At 41.0% G+C, this 23,933-nt stretch overlaps 1 pseudogene; it reads right to left on the bottom strand.

Moving 5' to 3' along the window:
* The window catches only part of LOC112832544 (metaxin-1-like), a 34,453-nt pseudogene extending 10,752 nt beyond the window's left edge, over positions 1–23,701 (bottom strand).
* Between the last annotated feature and the right edge of the window lie 232 nt (positions 23,702–23,933).

The raw sequence follows: 23,933 nt of genomic DNA, 5'->3' as shown, positions 1-23,933 counted from the left end.
AACTACACTGTATTCTGGAATCTCTAGTTCTTGAGTCCCTGAGTTCACACTCAAGGAGAAACCTGAGGGACTAAACCTGGCCCCATACTTGATGGAATAACCACAAACCTGTCGGGAAAATAAAACTATGAGAAACTGGTAACTTCCTTGCTAAGTTTGATGTCTTCCTATAAATTCTTGATCATACTGTTATTTAGTAAGGTGCAAGCCAATGACACTTTCCCCTGGAAATATGGAAGCAAAACACTTTCTGAAAGTTTAGGCTTTTGTCCCAGAGTTTGCATATTTTCCTAAATGCTGGTCAGTTGGTAAGATTTTATAATAGAGCATTCATTATTCCCTTGGTATAGAATGTCAGTGCTTCTGTGTGTCAGACACTATGCTAGAAACTTCACAGATCAGGACGCCTGGGTGGCTCAGTCGGTTAAGCATCTGACTTAGGCTCAGGTCACGATCCCAAAATCTTGCGATCGAGTCCTGCATTGGGCTCCTTGCTTGGTGGGGAGCCCATTTCTCCCTCTGCTTGCCGCTCCCCCTGCTTGTGCTCTCTCTGTCAAATAAATAAATAAAATCTTAAAAAAAAAACCCAAACTTCACAGATCTTACCTAATGTAACCCTTATAACTATCCTGAAAATATAAGTATTACTATCCCCATTTTATAGATGAGGCAATGGAGGCTCAAAAAAAAAAAATGTTTCAGAATCCCTAAATTGCAGAAACCATTCAAATCTGTATGGTTCTGAATCCAAAGCCCATGTGTGTTACACCAGGCCATGCTGTCCCTCCTTTTCAAAATCAGCTTCACTCCATGATCTTCCATTTGGAGTTGAGCTCTGTCTTTACTTCTTCATCCAGGGTTCCTGCATCACCTCTTTTATCTGCCTGTGGTTGGGTAACATTGTCTTAGGACAAGGTTATAGCATCCTTGCTGTATCAATCTTACCTCATTTCATTTTAAGATAATGTCACCCTGGGTGCCTGGGTGGCTTAGGCGTTAAGCATCTTCCTTCGGCTCAGGTCATGATCCCAGGGTCCTGGGATCAAGCCCTACATCGGGCTCCCTGCTCGGCCGCAGCCTGCTTCTCCCTCTCCCACTCCCCCTGCTTGTGTTCCCTCTCTCGCTGTCTCTCTCTCTGTCAAATAAATAAATAAATAAAATCTTTAAAAAAAAAAAAAGGTAATGTCACCTTTAAGAAAAGCTGGGATATAGGGGCACCTGGGTGGCTCAGTCAGTTAAGCGTCTGCCTTTGGCTCAGGTCATGATCCCAGAGTCCTGGGATCGAGCCCCAAGTCAGGCTCCCTGCTCAGTGGGAAACCTGCTTCTCCCTCTCCCACTCCCCCTGCTTGTGACCCTTCTCTCACTGTGTCTCTCTCTATCAAATAAATAAATAAAATCTTAAAAAAAAAGAAAAGAATAGCTGGGATATAGAAAGGTGATTGCAATGGATATCTGTTAGCTTCTCCTTTTTACCTCTACTTTGGGTTGGCAAGGTTGGGAGGAGGTGATCCTTACTTAATAGTGCCCAACAGAAGTGTTTAGTAAGAAGACCAATTTATTTTAGAAATTTTGAGTCATCTGGACTGAAAAGCCAGGGATAGCTTTTGTTACTATTATGAGTATTTTATTCATATTATTTTGGCTTTCTTAAAAAATTTATCTCCATACCCCATAGCAAATTATTTAGTTCAGGGCTCAACCAAATCTGACCCACTGCCTAGTTTTGTAAATAGAGTTTTAATGGCACACAACCATGCTTGCTCCTTTATCTATCATCTGTGGCTGTTTGGGAACTATAAAGGCAGAGTGAAATAATTGCAACAGAGCCTGTATGGCCCACAAAACCTAAAAATATTTACTTTCTGACCCTTTACAGAAACAGTTTGCTGATCCCTGCTTTAGGCAGAACAAAACCAAACAAAACAAAAGGTATGGATGTTTCAGTCCAGCGATGAATCTCTGTGTCTAGACTAGAATGTGGAGGAATTTGGACTTGGATGGCTGGACTAGAATGTCTTTAAAAGACACTTGCAACCCTGCACTTCAAGAATTTAAAAATTCAGCTTTAGAAAGATAGGTAGATAGATAGATAGATAGATAGATAGATAGATAGATGATAGATAGATAGGTAGATAGATGATAGATAGGTAGATAGATAGAGAGAGAGATAGAGAGATAGATAGATAGAACAAGCCAAGATAGCAGATGTAGACTTGGAATACAAAGGGTATGTTAAAAACAGGCGTTTCTGTTTTGTTAATTCTTATCATGCTGACACTCAGATATAGCAAACTGTGTATCCAGTATGTTAGTTAGATCTTGAATAGTCTCTAAAGACAGTTAAGGCTGAATACATGGAAGTGAGCCATATCTGATTATATTGACATCAACAAGTATTTGAGAGAAGTCTATCTACATAATTGTACCATTTTGCTTGTCGGGGTTTATAAAATATTATTCATATCTTCGATGAAAGCTCCCTCCAGTCATGGAAGCTTGTCATTATGTGAACGTTTTACTAATGTATTTATTGACCGCCAACCTTATGCACCCTGCTGCATATAACAATAAAAGAAATGTGGTCTCTGTCTCGGAAGATGGCGCCGCTTGGTTCTTGGATGCTCTTCCCGTGCCTCAGGAACTGTTATAATGTTTTGGTTATTTTTTAAGCTATTTCCAAGTAATTAAGATGCATGTCTAAAAAATTATGTATAATTTCGGAGTCCCAAATCCTTGGAATCTAACGCCAGCTAGATTCCTTTTTGCATTTGTGCGAACTTTGGTTGCATTTTAATTAGAAAACCCATCCTTTGAAATTAGAGTATTTTTTAAAGTTTTTATTTTAATTTCAGTTAGCTAACTGAAATTACAGTATTTTTAAGCCTCTTATATTCCCTGTAGATCTTCATTTGGCTCACTGGTTAGTCACCTGGTCTTTTAACTTGGGCCAAACTTTCTCTGAATACACGAAGGATGTCAAAAGTAGATGTTTACAGGCATCTGACCCCTGTGTTACTCAAAGTCATCATGTACAAATATTTAAAAACTATTATCTTAGTATATTTTCAAGCATCTATGCTAGGAAATATATAGACTGAATTCAAATTTTTCTGAAATTTTTTCTGAATTTTTCTTGAGTTTAAAATCAAAATATACTCCTATGAGTAAAACAATAGAAAGTGTAAAAACACCTGTAGGGTTGAGAATGATTTGCATGGAGAGATAAATATCTTATGATTTGAAAATGGGAAAGCGGTCTTACCTTGACAGGAAAAAAGACGTGCTGCCAGAGGTGAAAAGATTTGTTTTCAAGTGTGGATACTGGGGATGGATTGTGGGCATGACCCACCCAGAGGTCAGAGCTGTCTGCCCATTACGCTCACACAGTGCTATTGTGAATTCGCTGATAGGATGTTTCGTAATTGTTCTCAAGTCAGCCAGCATATGAATATTTTATCTTCTGAGTCAGGAAGGAGCAGAATTTTTGTCACCTATTTCTTTAGTATTTCCTTTCTTTTCTTCACCTATCAGTGTCTAATAAAATATTTTTGGTAGGTACTTAAAAAGTATTTATTGATGAATGATTTTACTGTTTTAATTAGCTCATCAGTATATCTACTGAGAATAAAATGGAATTGCATGAACTTAGACTTGCAGGCAAGGAAATTCTGGGGAGAAAATTTACAAGTTCTAGAATTGTTTAAAAGAGTACTTATGTAATGGTTCTTGATGAATCCATTAAAGTTTATTTCACATAATAATTTGTCAATAAATCAGCTGGCCCAATGACCACTTTGGTCACCCTTAATGATCCATAATTTTTTTTGACAAGTAATAAAGTAATGGGACTTTGTGTTTCAGTCAGTCTGCTCAATACAGCTTACTTTGGGGAGAAATCATTTCTTGGGCTTTTAAACATTCTGGTATTAGGCATGTCACCAATCTCCATGATTTTTAAAAGGGATATGGCTTTTATCTTCCAATATGTTTTCAACCCAGCCTACTGCTTTTCCTACTTCTCATAATTTACAGACTTTCTTTCTTGATAGGGAGAGGAAGGAATTGGATTATAAGCAATTTGCTGGGAATTTTTTTTACACAGATGGTGGGAGGACTTTGTGTGCATGTGATATAATAAGAGTATGAAGTTGCAGGTGTGATGATGTCCCATAGTATCAATCTTGGAATTTTTTCAAGCAATTGTGTTAATAACTGCAAAGCAGCAAGTTTTTGGTGAAACAATAATATTGAAAAGTTGGTCTTTTGGCAAATTGGTTCTTTAATGAACTGGTAGTCAATGACTTACTATTTGGCTGATTTTCCATACTGTTCTACTTCTTGTAAAATCACATTCTTTCTCCAAGAGAGACCTGCTTGTGTGCATTGCCAAAAACAGTCTCATCTGGAAGCAGGTGGATGAAGCTTCTGCCATATTGTCCAGCCCTGCCCTATAGTTTTAGAATAATGAATTGTTGCACTCTGTATATAAAGGGGAAAATCTCTTAAAGTGTCTTTTTAGAGAATGTGAAGGATACTTTTAGTTATTAAACATTTCAGTGCGATGGCATTAAAAATAAGGCTTCATTTTATTTATTTTTTATTTTTTTAAAGGTTTATTTATTTGAGAGAAAGAGAGAGAGAGAGAGCACATGAGTAAGGGGAGGGGCAGAAGGAGAGGGAGAAGCAGGCTCCCTGCTGAGTGCAGAGCCCCATGTGGGGTTCCATCCCAGGACCCCAAGATCATTCATGGGGTTCGATCCCAGGACCCTGAGATCATGACCTGGGCCAAAATTAAGAGTTGGCCGCTTATCCGACTGAGCCACCCAGGCACCCCAAGGCTTCATCTGAATCACTAAAATGGCTCATAACTCCTAGGGGGAGATAAAAAAGAACCTGGCTGTGTATAACAAGAAGGGAGAGAGAATAAGTGTATATGTAAGGAAATGAACAAAACTGCTGAAGGCCACAAGAGATAGAGGAAATAGGCCTGAGGTTGTAAAATGGCACATGGCTGTTAGAGTTTGATGGTACTGCTGTACCTGGGGTTATATCCTGGTATGAGACAAAGAAGGTTATGTGTGTTAAAGATAGAAGGTCCACCCCCCAAAACATTCAACCATCCTAAAATATTCAGCAGCGAATAGCTGGTAATAGATGTAAGCAATTTCCAGGCTTGCTTTGTTGCCCTCACCCTGCCCATATACCTTAGCAATTGAAATGGGGATCCAAGACTGTAAGGCAGAATGTGGGTTCTGACATTCCAGTGACTGGGCCACCTCTACTTCACCAGCGTTTTCAGTGATGACAGCCAGAGGTTGATGGCAACTGGGCACTAGATTTGACTATCTGAATAATGAAAGGTACTAGATGTTGCTGCCAAAATATTGATCTACATTCTTTTCTGTTAATGGGACACCAGCATCTATGAAGAAAAGTCTGTAGAAAAAGCTCAAATATCACTCTACCAAGTTTCCCTGTGTGTCTTGTACAACGTGTCCAGGGTTTTAAATGGAGCTTTCCATTCTTCAAATATTAAAGTGTTAGTTTTCTTATTTCAGGTATCAGTGTGGAGCCTAGATTCCTCACTAGTCTGCCTTCCCAGCACAAAGCAGCAAACTTGAAATTCCTGGAAATTCTTCTTGGTATGAGTCTTTGTCTTTCCATTTCTTTTTTCTCTCCCCTTCTCTTGTTTTCACTGGGTTGAATTCCTTTTTTTTTTTTTTTTAACTGAAAAAGGGGCTGCATCAGGCATAGAGGATCAGGAAAAGGTTTTTTTACCTCCATGATTTAGGTAGCAATACGGACATCTGGCAGCAAGGAGTCCTAGAAAAATTCTCCATTTGTTTCTTCCCCTTTTTTTAAGGGAGACATTACTTCAAGTAGAGGATATCAGCTAGCATATTTCTGCAGGCACTGGGCTCTTTCAAGAACTCCGTTGGTGATCAAACTAAATATTTAAAAGGACATACCCATAAACAAAAGCACGGTCTACATTCACAAGCCATTTTCAACAAGATCTCTTTCTAGTCAAGATTCTGACCATCTGCTTGTCATCTTATATTTTTTTAATATTATTCTGTCAAATATATGCTCTGTCAATGCAGGTAAAGGAAGACTTGAAAAATCTGAACATACACAAATCAGTGGATCCAGATGACCTGAATCTTGAAGTCTGGAAGGAATTAGCTAATGCAGCTTTGCAAATAAGTACCCCAAACAGAGCAGCTTCACAATAATATGTTATCAAACCACCGTCTCTTCAAGAAAGTACACAGGTAGTAAAATATATACAATCAACATTCTCTTAGACTCTCCTGGCATAAATTGTTACCTTGGACAATTTACTGCTTATGAGGCCATACATATGAACTTACTCCATGATACACACACAAAAAACTCAGGCTGTCAGCAAGAAAGAGCAAAACACAAACAAAAAAGTTTTTCAGGATGGTGTTTTTCTAAAGACTATAGAGGAAATCTGTAAGTTATTATTTACTAAAGGCAGTTTTTCAAGATCTAGGGAAGAATTAACCATCTATGAGATGTAGCTGAGGAGTTCAAGGAGACACTTCAGGAATGTAAGCCACAGTGAGCTCAAGTTTGGCCTAATTTGTCATGTGGCTGTGAGATTGCCGCCATGGATCTCACATGGGTAAAGGCTAAGGAATCTGGCTATTTCTTCTTGGTAAATTAAAAATGGCTTCAAGTTCTTTGACACTCCTTCCGTTGAGAGGTGGGGTCTATTTCCCTTCCCGTTGGATCTGGGCTGGCCTCTAACTGCGCTGCCCGCAGCGTGTGGTAGAAGCAATGCCCTACAAGTTCCAGGCCTAGCCTATAGAAGGACTCCCACCCTGGCCTCCCAAAAGCGAGCCGCCATGCAACAAATATGCTAAGAGTGCCATGTTGTGGGGAAGCCCAAGCTCCTGACGCACAGACTCCTGAGCTTAATAAAATGGCGGTTGTTTCACATTGCCAATTTAAGGTAGTTTGTCATGCAAAAAGAGAAAGAACTGGTAGCTCCCCTTCTACTTTGGGAGACTTCACCCTTTTTCCTTTCTATGTTTCTCTATTTCCTTCTTCCTATTTCCCCTTTACTCCCTCTATTCCTTACTATTCTCCCATATCCACCTCACTAAGATAGTAAGCACATTTTTTGTTTGTTTTGTTTGTAAATGAAGTGGTATTTTATTTTAAGATTTTATTATTTTTTTAATTTGACAGAGACAGAGACAACCACAGAGGGAACACAAACAGGGGGAGTGGGAGAGGGAGAAGCAGGCTTCCCGCAGAGCAGGGAGCCCGATGCAGGGCTCAATCCCAGGACCCTGGGATCATGACCTGAGCCGAAGGCAGACACCTAATGACTGAGCCACCAGGAGCCCCTGGAGGGTATTTTAGTATTATTTTCCCTCCCTTGTTCATTACTTTAGAAAAGATGAGCTGTGCTTAAGACTTTGTCTCAAAAAACAAAACTAATCAATTATTATTTTAATGTAGGGGTCATTGAATTTTGGTCTGTGGCCCAGAACCTGTAAAAATAGTCAATTATAAATATGAAAAATTGGAAATAACTTGAGTGCCTAACAAAGTGATTTAATACCATGTGACTAATAAAAATATGCTCTCCTGACTATATCAGAATCTCTAGTACTATCTCTGTTTCATCTCTGAATTTGCTCACCTTGCTAACCCTGGTCCAGTTACAAAGGTCCTGATAGTGTTTCTCAGATGTACCACACATCTCCCATGTCAGGGCCTTTGCATGTGCTGTGCTCACTGCTTGGAAAATTTCCAAAAATGCACATGATTTGCTCTCTTTCTTATAAGCAGTCATCTGCTTATTGGTATAACATTCCCTGAGCATTGTGTGTATAACATAGGACACCTCTCCTTCCTGACACTTCCTAAGTCATTCACCCTGCTTTATTTTTCTCCTACATGTTTATCACCATCTGATATAATGTGTACTTACTCACGCATTTGCTCACTGTCTTCCCTTACCAGGTTATCGGCACTACCAGTGCTGAGACTTTGTGTGTTTTGTTCACTGTCTATCCCCAGCATCTTCAATACTGCTTGGCATATATTTATAGAATGAATCAAGGAAGCATGCTGTGCAGCTGAGATGCAATTAATTGCATCTGCTGCCAAGCTACTGATGATAAATGCATCATTAAGAGAAAAGAACAGGTTATGAAATGGTAGGGAACATTTATATACATGCTTGGAAAACGTGTAATGGTCTCAGCTGGATCCATAACTAGAAAAGATGGAGATTCTCATTTTGTCAGCCAGCTGTAAAATTGGAAGAAGCCTTGGTGTGCCAACCTGGGTGACAGAAGAGCCCAGGGGTTACTAAGAGGATGGCCTGGGCTACGGATGCTGCAAGACATAGGAAAGGACATGGAGGCAGGACGTGGGCTGAGCCAGGACTGGAAGAAACCCCAACTTTCCTATTCAGTAACTATTTCTTCCTCTGCCTTACCAACAAAATCCCCCTGATTTCATTTGGGGGGGGTCATGGGCCCAGCCAAAAATACTCACTTTCTTGAATTTCCTTGCAGTTAGGAGTCCATGTGAGAAGTGCTGACCACTGAAATCTAAAGTGAGGGTTTCTAAAAACAAAACAAAACAAAACAAAACAAACCTTTTACCTTTCTGAGGTACTGCCCTGCCTTAGAAGGATATGAGGCCTAGCGCTAGAGCAGCCATCTTGCAGCCATGAGGCACCAGATATGAGGCAAAGGTTTTCATGGTAAGTGTGGTAAAAGGGAAAGATAGAAGATCCCTGATCAGAAAGATTCTGATTCCTGAAGGGATCATATAGCTGTTGTACTATCTTCATACTGCTTCGTCTGGATTTCTCATTATTGCAGCCAATACTTTGGGAGTTTAAAAAATTTTTATTTTCTTCATTCAACTTACCATTTTTCTATAATGAGTGTATGCAATTTATAGAATTTGAAAAAGTAATATGTATATGTATGTGTGTATATATATATATACTTGAAGAGAAGAACATTTATTCTAAACCTGAGGCAGGAATTCTTTTTTCTTCCCTGGTCCACGGACCCAAAGAAGAGAGAACAATATCCTGAATTCCTGGGCCAGCCACACTCCTTTATGTCACCTCATTTTATACACAGAGACAGTGCCAAATATTTGGTCAGTAGCTAGTGCTGTGATTTTAAATCCCCTTGTAATGGCTTGCTCTGGAGAACTGGCCTCTGGGTGATCCAGATAGATTCTGCATTCTCTGGCTAGAAACTTAGGTTAGAAACAAACAGAATTTTCTTCTACTTGGTCTTCTGGGAGCAGAATAAAATGAATTTGAAAAAAAAAGAACATGTCTCCTTAAGCTTGGAGCAAAACTGGGCTAATCCAACCCCCCGCCCCCCGCTTCCTTTTTGCTTAAGCTGAGCCTGATTGCTACTTGGCTGAAGTTGGGGTGGTACTTCACGCAGAATCAATCTCTCCAAAAGAGGTTTCGGCTGATACCGACTGCATACCTCTCTGCTCCTCCTACTGAAATGTCTCCCGCCAGCACCACAGCTCAGTTGCATGGGTCTAAATTCTTCCTACCTATGACATGTATTCTATCCCCTGGACCCGGCTTCCTCCTTCTATTTACCTGGTTGAAGTTTGAGGGGGCCCAATCAATAATATACCTGCTTTCTCTCATGTAAATCTGGACAAAAGGGTAAGGCAGATAGGAATACAAAATACATTCTTACTGATGAAGCAGATAATGGCGAATGTTTTCTCTATCAGCAAGTTTGCTTCCAGAATGAGACAGATTTACCAACCCGGTCAGGGTTGGCATTTGACAACCATAACTCCTCCCCCAGGAGGGGACCTGCTCCCGTAAATCTTGTAACGTGAAGAAGGAATAAGCTGTCTTCTCACAGATTGGTAGAACCTAAAAATAAAAGGAAGAAGAAGGGCTGGTCATCTCATGTCCAGCTTCTCCTTCCAAACTCATCAGTCGGACTGAGGTACTCTGCTTCCTACCCACACCCCACCTAGGCCAAGGTCGGTCTCCCCAGCTTACCCTGCTGCATTGCCTGACAATATCTCCCACATGCTCACTGCAGGAAGCTCTCTGCAGGAAGCTCACTCCAGAGTGGCATTCTCTTAGGGTGGCAGATGCTCCAACTCTCTTTCCCCCTCTTCCCTGGACAAAAGTTTAATCTTTCCCAGCTGTACCCATTCATCTATATACCCTATGCATCAGTTGGGTCTCAGTCTGCAGATCTTACTCTAGAGAAATACTCCTTGGATTAGGAACATATGAAAAGGCATATGGTGTCCCTCCAGCCAGCTCCAAGTCCCAGAATTATGGAGGAGAAAGCAGTCTTTTTCTATAGTTTTGGAAATAGAAAGTTTATTTTCAGTTTCAGGGAAACACAGAGTTCCTAATCTGGTTCTGACATTTTCTTACTCTGAGACTTTGACACGTGGTTTAATTAAGATTTGTTTTCTTTATCCATAAGAATGTGGTGTTATTCATATCCTGGCTACCTTGCAGAACATTTTTTGTAAGCTTTCGCAGTACAATGCCCACCACATAGGAGGTAATCAAGGAATATTGGTTTCCAGTTGCTTTCTCTAATCCAGTATAAGGAAAGTTTCTCTCAGAGAAACCATATAATGGTAGCCATTTTCAGTCTTTAGGTCCTTCCAACTTTTGGATAAGATCCTCCTCTTCTGCCTGTGGAAATCATTCGTCCTAAGTAAAAAAAAAAAACCAAAAAAAAAAAAAAAAGCAAGCTGCTCCTTCTTATTCCTTTCCAGATCCTCTACTGAAGCCAAGCATAATCCAGAGGCAAAAGCTCTCCCAAAGTCAACAGTCAACATAGCTGGTGTAGAATACAATGAAAACCCTTAGGGACTGTGATTGTTCTTCCGAGCCCCATCTGCCAACCTTGATGAAGGCTGGTAGAAAGTAGTGCAGAGAACCATGTATCAATTCCTTCTATTCTCAAGGAACAGGAGGTGGCCTAAGCCACAGCTCCTCTTTGGAAAGCTTATTTTCCGATTCGCAATAGTTTTTTACACTCACCATAAGCTATTATGTTTCCTTGCCTGTGAATGAACAAATTGTCTTACCTCCGTGACTTATTCTTTGGATGCTCAGCAGTTATCCTGGGGTGTGGGGGAGCGGCGGCAGAGGGCTTTAAGTGATGTTTACTAAGTGAATGAATGAATGAATGAGTGATCTAGTACCAAATATCTGATTCAAAGGGCTCTTTTATAAAAAGCATCATGGAAAACACTGTGTTGTTACTGTGATTATTTTCTGTAAGAACATTTTATTTAAAATAATAATTTCCCTCCAATATAATGTAGGGTGAACTCTTCTTTGTACAATAGTTCTATCTAGGAGCGCCTGGGTGGCTCAGTCTGTTAAGCATCTGTCTTTGGCTCAGGTCATGATCCTGGGGTCCTGGGATGGAGCCCTGCATCCAGCTCCCTGCTCAGCGGGGAATCTGCTTCTCCCTCTGCTTCTACCTCTCCCCCCCCACCCGCTCGTTCTCTCTCTCTCTCAAATAAATAAATAAAATCCTTAAAAAAAGAAAACAATTGTTCTGTCATAGATTTTTGTTGATTGCTAGACTCCAGAGATATCTAATCACTTCTATTTGCAATGAATGCCCTAATCACAAGGATGTCTCAAGTGATTCTGCGTCCTTAAAATAGTATTTTCTTATTGGTCTGCCTCTTAATTTCAGAGATATTTTGATTTTATTCTAACAAAGTGGCTTTAGTTTCAATGTTTGTCTCTCTCCCAAGAAGATACATTTAGAACCTCCTTGTAAATTCTCACCCTCTAATTTATATGTTGCAAGTTCGGGTTCTAGTATACTATATTTGACTTTTTAAAGCAGGGCACACCTGAATTAGTTTTGGGGATAAAAGGAATACAAAGAAAATTGTGACCAAAACATCTGATATAATTTTACTTACAAAGTTCAAATTTTCTGAATGGGATCAAGATGGCATGGCTTGAGATGTGGCTGAAGGGGATAAAAGAAATACAGTAAATGTCTAATATCTGAGAGCAGTAGTGAGGAAGGTCTGATACCATATTTCCTGGTGTATTCCTCCTTAAATATTTCCACATATGTACACACACACTGGAGAAAGCAAATGGAGAATTTCCCTGTCTCTTCCTTAGAATCATTACTGTCCCATACATTCTTCTGTTATGTGATAATGGTCACTTTTGCCAGCATTAACTGTTGAAAGGAGATTTTGCTTTGACTTAACCAAACAAGAAAAGGGACTGAATTTAAAAAGAAATGAAATTCTGTTTGCTACTGGGGGCAAGACTATCCTCAAAGCTCACTCCTCTGGCCCTGCAAAGACGTTTCACTCCTCGTTCTAGCTCTGCTTTGTCCTTTTACCCACATACAAATCTTGTATCCAGTACCTCCAAGGGCCAACCCTGGGTAAAATCTTTTTGGGGGGGGGGCAGAGAAGGAGAAGGGGTGTCCCTGCCCTCACTGAGCTTCTAGTCCAAGGAAGGGTTTGATTAAATTATGAAGTCACACCAGATCACAGAGCTAGTGACAGTATCCAGGTCAGACACTAACTTCAATTCGAAGTGATACTCATAGTTTGTCTTAGATTTTATCCATATTTGTCTTTCTAGAATTTCTTCCTTAGAGCCACATGGAATAAAGCTTATCTCTCTCCTGCAATAAATTTCAGGTTTTTAAAACAGCTACCGTTTTCCTCTGAGTGACCTCTTTCAGGGTCAGTAGACCCAGCCCCTTCAACACTGACAAGATTGTGATTCCTGAAGCCTTCTGTGATAGTTAGGTTTTGCTACAAAGTAGCTGAAAATCTAACCAGTTATGGTCTAAACAGGGCGTGAGTATATTTCTCTGTCTAAAACTTCTGGTGAGTGATCTAGTATGGCCTCCCACAATACCACAGAGCCAGGCTCCAGCTAGCTTGCTCTTCTTCTGTACACAGCTTCCATTTTGAGATCTGAGTGGCTGCACCAAGTGCGAAGCAGCAGGCTAGAGTAGGGGCAGAAGGACCTATGTGTGCATGCACACTCTCCCTTAGGAAGGGTGCCCAGCAACTGCCGCTTCTACTTCTATCTCATTGACTCAAACCTAGTTACGTGCCTGCTCCTGTAAGGAAGAGAGATTGGGGAATGTGATGATTCTAGGGAGCCATATGCCCCGCTAAAACTTGGAGGTACTAGAAGAAAGTAATGAATACAGAGGACAGCCAGCTATATTTAGTACATTGTCCCATTGCTCTCTTGGCCACTCATCAAATGCTGTGACCAAAGCTGAGCAGAACTCGCACTGCCTTTTTTTTTTTTTAATAACACACCGTAAAAATATGGACTTTATTTTATCACACACAGATGCAAGAAAGTACTTTTGCTGTTCTAAATCAAATTGGAGGCTTCCCTCACCATACCGATGAAAAAGTCACTACTCGCTATCACTCTTTATTCATTACTGCCTCTGTAGGGTCACATAAAGGGAAGATTGAGGTGGAGAAGGTATTCTGTGGGTCCCGGAGACTGAGGAATCTGTCTTTTATCTTCAGGGCATCATGGGTCCCCAGGAGAGTTTCATGATCCAAGTCTGCTGTCGTCCATGTAAAGAGCCATGTTAAGGCTCTCTTCCTTGCACATCAGGCGTGGGCATTAGAGTCTTTGACATAACTGGAATGAAAGCTTTATTGTCTGGTGTCCAGCATTCCTTGGAGCACTGTGCGGACATTTGCTCCTAGGACTGCTAAGTCCCCAGGGTGCTGCAAGCCCTCTCCCCTCTCTTCCCGGCTTCACAACCTACCCGTCCCGGGGCCAGCCATTTCTGCCTTTATCCTCCACCTTATCTTCTGCTTTCCTGAACTCTACATCAATCCAACATCATACTCTTGCAGGACGCTGGAGGAAAATAACTTTCACCTCTCTTTTGGAGCTCGCAGTAGAGGTGAATTCTGGCATCAGTTTTCATTGCTGTTGTTCTGTTTGTGTTGTTTTGTGTACTCTTACCCAGGTACAAAATAGTTATGAATGCTATCTTGGACCATTTGGACCATTTTCATAATCACATGGTATTGCTGACCAGTATCAGGAATTGAGTTCCTCTGCTCGTAACAGATACCTGACTAGAGGGACAACTAGGTAAGAGTTTATTCTCTACACAAAGGAAGTCCTGAAGTAGTACAGTTCAGGGATGGTATAGAGGCTCCATGATGTAATCAGGGATGCAGTGTTTCCTTAATTTTCTTCTCTGCTACCTAAGGGTATGATATGAGTAAGCTCATATCAATCATCCATGACACAGTGTGGTGGCTAGAGCTCCAGCCATTACCTCTATGATCCAGGCAGGAGAACGGGAAGGGCAAGATGCAAAAGAGATATTCCTCCTACATGAATCGATACCCTTTAAATGGATATCATAAAACTATTTGCAAAAGATTCCATTTATATCTCAATGGCCAAACCTTTCCTTACGGGAGGCTAAAAAATATAGTCTTAGCTAGGCACATTGCGGTTCCAAATAAAATCCAGATTTTATTATTAGGGAAGAAGGGAAGTGAAACTAATATTATATTGTGTGTCCACTATACTTTGATAAAATTTGTTTAATTAATCAAAGAAAGAAGGGAAAATGGAAACGGGTAGGCAACACAATCTCTGCCTACAACATTTATTGCTAACTCATGTGTGTGACGTCTGTCTCATACCTACAGAGTGAGATATATTTGTACCCAAGCAAAGGACTCTAACCTTTATATTAGAAAGTGCTCATTTCGGCCTATGAAAATCTTTTTATTTTTTTGAAAATTTTGTTAGATCCAACATATTCCTTATTCTTCAGAGCTAAATCCTCTATAAATAAAATTTAAATGAGCCAGTTGCTGAAAAGCTCTTTCTCTGACTTTATACCAGTTGGTGAAATGATGAAGAAATGGTAATAATCTATCTCCAAATAGTTTTCTCTGAGGCCTTCAACTTCAAAGATTTCCATCTCTTATTCTATACTCTGACATCTTTTTGAAGGCTTCACTTTTTCTTTTTACAGAGACCTCATTCCTGGAAAGATGTAGCTTTTATTTCAAAGAAAATGTATCTAGTTCATGTTCCCCTTCTTTCATTTTCAGTATAAATGACCATGTCATCAGAGTGTTAACCTGCATCCATTTTAATACTGCTATGATCATAGTCCCCTTTTTCAGAAAATCTTTAAACTAAAGTCAGAATTATTTTTGCAGCATTAATTCTGCCTTGTCAGTTACTAAATCTCTTCTCCTTTTTGAGGGCTTTGGAGTAATCTTTCTAAATTAGTATATCTTCTTTTCAATTAGAAATAATCATCCTCTGGGTAGGAACATGTGTTCAGCAAGGTTTTGTTTTGTTTTCATTTTGTTTTTCTTTCGTTGAGAGTTAAATAATTGGGTCACTGATCTTGTTTCATATTTGAAGATTTTAAAAGATATGGAAATAATGACATTACATCAATGAAAACAAAAGGATTATTTTGAACCTTAAAAATAGCACTAAATAGTGAGAGAAACAGATCACTATCAGTAATTCCAGTCCCTCTCTCTTGAGTCCTTATTCACAAAATATTCTTTCAGTTCCTCTTCTCTCACAATAGGAATTGATGGACCTTTGCAACATTTTGAAAATCTGTGCACTCTCTGTTGAGGGTAAAGGGGCCCAGCCTTCTCCCTGAGGGGAGGGGAAATTCTTTGCATTCCTTCCTGATGAATCACACACACACACACACACACACACACACACACACACTCATGTCTTGGTTTCTTAGTGGCTCTTTCGTGGGATACCCTGTTACAGGCTGAGATCCACAGTCATGAACTCTGCCACTAATTCACGGTGTACATGGGACCTCAGTTTCCTAGCCTGTTAAATGGGGATAGTGATACCTACTGCACAGTGTTTTTAAGGTTAAGGAGATAATATGAGAAGCATGTAATAGAGGAGATCCTCCTTAGGATGGGGTAAGGAAGATGAGCTAGTCATCTTTTTTGACTTTCTGTGTTCCATTGCCCGTGCAGAAAGTCAAATATCAACGTGCTGCTTTGTAACTATCATAACATAAGAAATGCTGAGCTAACCTGGCGTACCTGCATGCAATACTACATGCATTGGCATGTAGTGGCAAGAGCAGAAGAAAGTATTCAGTGAGTAAGTTTCGTATGTCAAACACTGTCCAGATGCTAGCACTTCTTTTTCTCACAATAATTCTCTGAGCAGGATTGCCCTAATTTTGAGGAACACGAGGCTCAAGGTAGGTAAGTCACAAAGCCAGCAAGCGCAGAGTTAAAAGTTGATGTTCTCTTTGTGCATCAGGGATTCATGCCTGGTGGTAGGCAGAGTTCCAAGATGGCCTCCAAGATTCCCACTCCTCTGATGTTCCACATTCTGTATCATCCCCTCTTCAAGTGTGGATGGAACATGTGACTAGGATGGTGTAGTCATTCCAGTGATCACATTCTGGTGTTGGAGACTCTTGGCAGAATCCAGGAAGATTTACCTGCTGACTTGGAAGAAGGAAGCTACCACATTGTGAGTGGGCCACCAAGTGAAGCACTAGGGCAGTCTCTAGTTGCCTGAGAGTGAGCCGTGGACAACATCTGGGAAGAAACAGAGACCTCAGTCTTACAACCTCAAGTGACTGAATTCTGCCAACAATCTGAGTGAGCTTGGAAGGGGATCTTGAGCTCTAGGTAAGAACCACAGCATGGCCCATATCTTGACCTCAGTCTTGTGACAGGAAACACAGAATCCAGATTTGTCATGTCAGGACTTCCGACCTACAGAAACTGTGAGACAACAAATGAATGTTAAGTTTGTCAGAATTTGTTACACAGCATAGAAAACTAATACATACTCTTTCTATTAGACTTTGCTGGACCCAGAGTCAGGAGATAGGAGCATCCGATTCTATGTGCTGTTCTATCAGCTATTAGCCCAGAGAGCTGGGTCAATTCATTTTTAAAGAGGAGCCAATAAAACACAATTCAAAGAGATACATCTACCCCTATGTTTATTGCAGCCTTTTTTACGATAGCCAAACTATGGAAGCAGCAACAGATAAAAAAGATGTGGCATACATATATATGAAATATTATTCTGCCATAAAAAAGAATGAAGTCTTGCCATTTGCAACAACACAGATGGAGCTAGAGACGATAATGCTAACTAAAATAAGTCAGTCAGAGAAAGACAAATACCATATGATCTCACTCATATGTGGAATTTAAGAAATAAAACAAACCAGCAAAAGAAAAAGAGAGAGAGAGAGAGAGAGAAAACAAAAAACAGATTCTTAACTATAGAGAACAAACGGATAGTTACCAGAGAGGAGATGGGTAGGGGGATGGGAGAAATAGGGGATGGAGATTAAAGAGTATACTTATCATGATGAACAAAGTAAAAATAAAATAAAGAAATGCCAGTAATATTTGTCTTTCCTACTTCACAGAATGATTGTGAAGCTTATCTGGAATGGTGGACATGAATGTCCTTTGTCGGGTATAAGGTATTATCCAAAGGTGATTTTTGAAAGGTGGTATTCAAAGGTGATATTTAACACCCAGTCCAGTGGAGGGGGAGAACCAATCTGAAGGGAGGGTGGCCATAAGCAATATGGTCACCCGGGTACATGCCGGGAAATCTTCCTCATAGGGGAGATGGAAAAGGTGTTTCTAGCTTTGGCTATCAACGTATGGGATCTCAGGACGGTGTCAGGCAGGAAGAGGTCAAGTTCATAAAGGAGGTCCTTCCGCTCAGCAACAATCCTGTTCTATATGTCTCATAATTTTGCTTTCACGTTATTTTCTTTAAAGTCAATAACTCTCATGTCAACAAGTTCCTTCTAAAATTTATGAAAAAGACTCCACTTTTAGAGGATGAGCATTCCCTACCGTCTCCCAACTTCTGAGAAACAATGGAGTATGCTGGAGCAAAACGAGATGAAAAGATTATTTAATGCTCAAATGCATACTATTGAATGAGAAATGAGAGGTTGTTTCTTTTACGGTGTCATTCACATTTATTCAATTTGACTATGTAGATGCAAATTTTGACCTCCACATTCTATCTTTTTCCTGTAGATATTCTGCTTTTTTTCCCCCCGCAGGTATGTCTGTCTTATTTCCTAGGCTCAAGCTTCTCAAAGTGTCTCAGTTGCTTTAGTGGCCTAATTGTGCAGTGGCATATTTAAAAGTCATTATTTTCATCAACTATTAAATGTAGCCCAGAACAGTTTAAAAAATTGGGTGAGGCATTTTTGCAAAAGCATTTATGGTGTGGGCTGCCAAGGAATGTGCAGCTGCAGGAGCTTCTTTGTCTAATCTCAGACTTTTACTTGAAAATGTATTAAGGGTGGATACCTGTGAAGACGAACCAATTTGATCTCCCAAGAACTGCAAGCATTGGAGAGAGAGAGGCACGCTTTGTTTGAACATGCTGAATCTATTGATCCCTCGGAAGTGTTAGCACTTACAAAGTAGCCCTTTTTTATTGAAATGAGCTGCCTTAGCTTGGACTGCACCTGCTATCTTGACAGTTTTTAACATCTTTTTTTTTTTTTTTTTTTTTAGTTTTTAACGTCTTTGAAGAGTGTATTCTAAGCAGTGGTGTGTTGGCAAATGTTAAGGACAAGATGGGGGAAGGGGGAGGCACCGGATTTGTTACATTTGCCAATTTCCTTGGTGTAAATACTCCCACCATAGCTGATTTTTGGCTGCCACAGTGACATCACTGAATGCAGAGTTGGGAAGAAATGTGCAGTGTCACGCCCTCCGGTGTTATTTTTACCATATAGAAACAATAGGCAAATAATCTCAAAAGCAGAGATAACAAGATGGAGTGAAATAATTAGAAAATGACGAACTTTGAGTCCTTGTTACCCTTTTAAAAATATCTAATTTATTTAATTGTAGGTTTATATCATTTAAATTTTAATCACGGCCATGGTTCATGACCAGCTCCAGCATACCACTGAGACGAAGCCAAGAGGATTGACTATGTAACTAGATGATAGCGCTGGGGTCGTTCTGCTTCTGTTTTGATGGAGGCACCAAAGTCCAAGAATAAGGCGATCGGTTCCAAGCACCCTATATTAAAATAGGAGTTACTAGGGCACCCATATGGGACTTGCCAAGGGGGTGAAACCAAGTCGGCCAGCATCATCTCCTTCTAGTTGGGCTGGAAGAGGTGGGGAGAGAATGTCTTTGAAAAAAGGTTGTTGGATTGTACTCCAACACACACAACAGGGACTCCAAGGGGGTATCTCGGGGGACTTACAGGCAACCCCCCCGCCCCGGCCCGGAGTTTGGAAACGTAGGGCCTGGGGTCTGACACCCACAAAGAATAGGACTTGTAGAGGCTGTGGCCTCACCACTGTGTCTGATCACAGAGTAAAGAGGACTGGGGTAGAACAAACGGCACTTCCTCTGATGACTGGCAAAGGTTTGGGAGCTCAGATGTGGACCACGTAAAAGGCAGCCAGCCTGGGGTTGCCCTAGAGGGGATCTTACTGAATAAGCAAGTGATGATCTGGAGAGATGATGTGGCCCTAACAGAAGCCCTCCAAAGGAGCAGTGTTAATTGGACAACTGACTATGTCAAGGTGGTGGCAGTCGGAGGTCCCCGGTGAAGGATAAGAGGAGCCAACAATAGCCTTGACTGAGACAAAGAATCAGCTTGAAGCATCTGCCATCCTAGACCATCAATGTCTCGCCGAAGCTCTTCCTGTCAGCTTCTCTATCGCTTGATCCAACTTTACAAGGGTCAGAAGCAGCAGCTGGAGGGAAGAAGCTAAGTGAGGGAAAGCGGTAAAAACAACAGTGCCCATGACCAACTAGAGTCTACATAGAAAGCTTTAAATTGGACTCAAATGATTTTTACAGTGCACTGGACTAGTAGTCATAGGATAAGAGACTGGGTCATTTTAAATGCCAAAATGCAGGACTGTTCATTTATTATCCAAGAGCAGTGGAAAAGCTAGACAGTATTTCATCTTGGGAAGGGATGTGGAGGGAAGTGTTCCAGAAACCATATTTGAAGAGCAGTGGAAGAACAAAGCTAGAAGTTTGGTTTCTCCTTAGATGTGTAATCGGTCAGTCAACTAATTACAAACGTATTTTTGGAAGATTTTCTGAATACATTCAGATCTCCAATATTCAAACTAATTGCTACTTAGAAGAATGAAGTCACGTTTGTTGGTACGGGCCTTTCTGAGGACAAACAACGATAGAAAAATTAAGAGAAACTTTGGGAATGAAATATTGAAGTACTCCACAAAAGCTGAGGGCCAAGCTTGTCATTCTCAATTCTAATTGATAAATCTTAGTCCCAAAAAGAGAGTAGGAAAAGGCAAGCTGATTTATAAAAGTTAGACTGGATATAATCTTTACCATAGTCTCTCTAAACGCTAACACAGTAAGGAGTTAAAAAGGGAACATTAAAATACCTAATTATTTTCAGTTACAGAACACTAGACAACCGATTCCTTCTGGAATGCTTAAGTCATTTTTTTTGTTTGGAACTGTACAGAATACACAGCCATAGAATTCTTGCTAAAAGGAATTTCAACTTTTACTTACTCAATTTCATGAATGTAAATGTAATTATAGAGTGGAGGGGTTATTTTGGGGGATGGGCTGGGAACAAGTGTAAAAGCTCCCAGGTTCTATGAAACAGCCTCGTGTCTGCTCCACTCACTAGTAGAAATTACATTTGCAACAGTGACTAAGCCCAGAAAATTCTGTCAGGTTCCTGGACACAGAGGCCACACCCTCTCTTCCCAGGAGAGAGATGTTGCCAAGGTAAAGCCTTCACTCAGACCACTTGTCCAAAGAAGGACACGGGTCGGTAGTAATAATCGTCCAGTGACAGAGGCAAGAAGGGGAAGGCGGAAAAGTGATAGAACAACACCGTGAGGTCCCTTTCAATTTGCAAATATTGCACTTTTTGATAGATATTCAAACTGAAATGTCCGCAGGGACTAGAAATGTTGAGGAAGAAAAAGAAGAAAAGAAAAGCAGGCAGTTCTGAAAACAGACTACAGCACAAATGCTACGGTAAAGAGCTACTCCCGGCCTGCTTCAGTGTGAGGGACAATAGGGCACGGGGAGGAGTGTGGCAAATGGGAGACTAGCCCAAGTTGGTCCCTGATGACTGTGCCATATGAGAAAGTGGACCCAGCAGCTAAAACATCCAAGCTTTGTAATGCCCTGATTTTTTTAAATGTTGCCAACTAATTTTATTTTATTTTTATCATTTATTTATTTTTTTTTTAGAGAGGGAAAGAGAGAAAAGACGGGGGAGAGGGAGAGAATTTTAAGCAGGCTCCATGCCCAGTGCAAAGCCCAATACAGGGCTCGATCTCACAACCCTGAGATCATAACTTGGGCGGAAATCAAGAGTCAGACACTTAACCAACTGAGTCACCCACGTGTCCCATTACCACCTAATTTTAAAAAGCGGCAAACACCGGGGGAAAATAATTAAAAACACTGTGTTCACCAAATAAAACATGGGCACTCTATGATCTGTAGTATGTGATCCAAATATCTTTTAGATAATAGTAATAACTATGATAGTAATGATTGAGTCTTGTTCAGATTCTTTCGGAGGTCTCTCCTAGTGATCTCCTAGAACTAAGTGATCCACACACATTAACCGTTTTAATTCAAACTTATAAATAGCACCACATTAACAACAAAAAGCGTTGAATGTAAATTTCATGGCATTCTGTTTTTGTGTTATAAGAGCAAAAATAGTTGACATGTAGATAATTCTAAATAAGTGTTCTCTGTTCCTATTACATCCTTAACCATTTGAGAAGGTACCCAGAATGGAGACTAGGTCACACGGGGCAGGGCCTTGTCTACCCTGATAAGGTGAATATGGAGAACTTATGAATATTTATGGAACTACTTCGGAAATCAGAACTATTTATTAGCTGCCAGAGCCCTGTGCTTTTCATCGTCTCCTGCCAGACAATGCATTAGTTGTGGGAAGTATGCAGGGATATGAGAAAGATACAATCTGTAATTTCTGAGAATCCTTGCAATGCACTATTACCATCTTGTCGTCTGAAGCAAAAACTCTAAGGAACCAAGTTCCCTCTTTTAGAAAAGACCTATGAAGCCTGCTCCACTGAAATATCAAAAAATCTTCCTCCAATGGTGATTAGGCCATGTTCTCCCTAAATTTTATCCATTTACAACTCTCATTTTAAACAACAACAAAAAGTAAAGTCTCTCTGAAAAGGATAACATATCAATTGCCGAACACTATAATCTGGTCTCATTTTTCTGGATTTTCTGCCATAGTCCTTAAATCATTCACATGAAATTCCTGGAGGCAAGTTGGGTTGAGAAAAGAAAGGGTTGAAGAGATAAGAAAGAGAAAAGGAAGGACAAAATGGTAATGTATACATTTTATTATTTTCAGTAAGGTCAGCCTTAGATTTCCTATTTTAGGAACTGAAATCATTATGGGTCAAGAAATTAACAGAGCCACTAGAACATCTATACACACGTACACATACATATACACATACACACACTTAATGAAAATTGTGTTTGTTTTGTTTTGTTTTTCAGTGTGGACAGGTTTACTCTGGGAGTGGCACCCCATTTCCAGCCGCACCAACAACGGGGAAACATAGGGGCCTCTGGAACGTATGATAGTAGAAAAATCAGTCCTGGGAGCATGAGAACAAATCTTTCCTCTTCGCCATCCTCAGCCATGCCCAGGGACCATGTGCCTGGGGCCCAAGCAGGGTTACCCGCTGGATAGAGACGACGCTACTGAGCAAGGCTAGTCCACCATGGCTGTCAGTCCCAGCAGCATGGACAGGATCGGGTTCCTGTGCCTGTGTGGTTCTTTTGGTCTCTGCGCCCACTGGTGTCTGGTGTGGAGGTGGCACTTCGGCTCCATCTCAGGGGAAGCTGAGGCTGGGAATGTGTGTGCGGTAGGCCCAGAGGTTGCGCAGCCCTCGAAGGTGGGCCTGCAGCTTTCCACTGGGCAGCTTTGCCTGCAGCAGCAGGGCCAAGTAGCCAGAGACAAGGGTGTGCAGGGAGGCTGGGGCATCTCCAAAAGAGAATTTCTGAGAGCCTAGGTGCTGAGACGGCGGGGTCTGGGATTCCCAAGCCTCTTGGTACAGCTCCTTCTCCGGTTCATCCTCGTTCTCAGACCTGCTTTTCCGACAAAGCAGATGCAGCTCCTCAGCGACCTGCCGCGCCATGCGGGCAGGAAGGAAGAAGGTGAGGGGAGACCGCACAGCCTCTGCATACCGCTTCCAGGTCACGTCCACCTAGTTCTTGGTGTCTACGAAGAAGTATGTATCAGTATTGGGAGCGGCTTTTCCTCCAACAGAGACATGAAGGCCAAGGTGTCTGCCCCTTGCTGGGCTGACAGATCATAATCAGCGTTGTATTTCTCTTTTCGAAGGTGGGTGCTGATCTTGTGCTGTACCGAGATGGTCTCTCCATGACTGGTCCGAAGGACAGGCAGAGTTACTGAAGGGCTCGGCCAGGGCTTGGTGATCTTGTGCACCTTGAGTGGGCCACCAGTAAATCTGGCATAGGTCAGCACGGCCTGGCTGTCCAGGTCCGCTGACGGTAGCCCCTCCCCCGACTGGCGGAACGGCTCCATGGGCGCCGCCATCTTGCCAGCCCTCTGTCCCAGACAAAAATAGTTTTTTTTTTTTTTAATGACAAGCTTTTTTTTTTTCCCCTTAGCAAACGGTATAAGCACTCTTTAGTTGCATGTGTTTTTAAGAGTACCGGAGATAACATATAGGCAAAATCCATTTTTTAAAAGTTTTTGTGGATTTTTCAAAAAGTTTCATCATAATAGAATTGGATAATGAAATGATCCTAGAAATTATTTTTTCAGTTTGGAGGCCTTG

The sequence above is a fragment of the Callorhinus ursinus genome, unplaced genomic scaffold, assembly GCF_003265705.2.
Source record: "Callorhinus ursinus isolate GAN/ISIS: 27379988/994484 unplaced genomic scaffold, GSC_fseal_2.0 scaffold14, whole genome shotgun sequence".
Lineage (NCBI taxonomy): Eukaryota > Metazoa > Chordata > Mammalia > Carnivora > Otariidae > Callorhinus > Callorhinus ursinus.
This window is presented reverse-complemented; position numbering and strand designations above follow the sequence as displayed.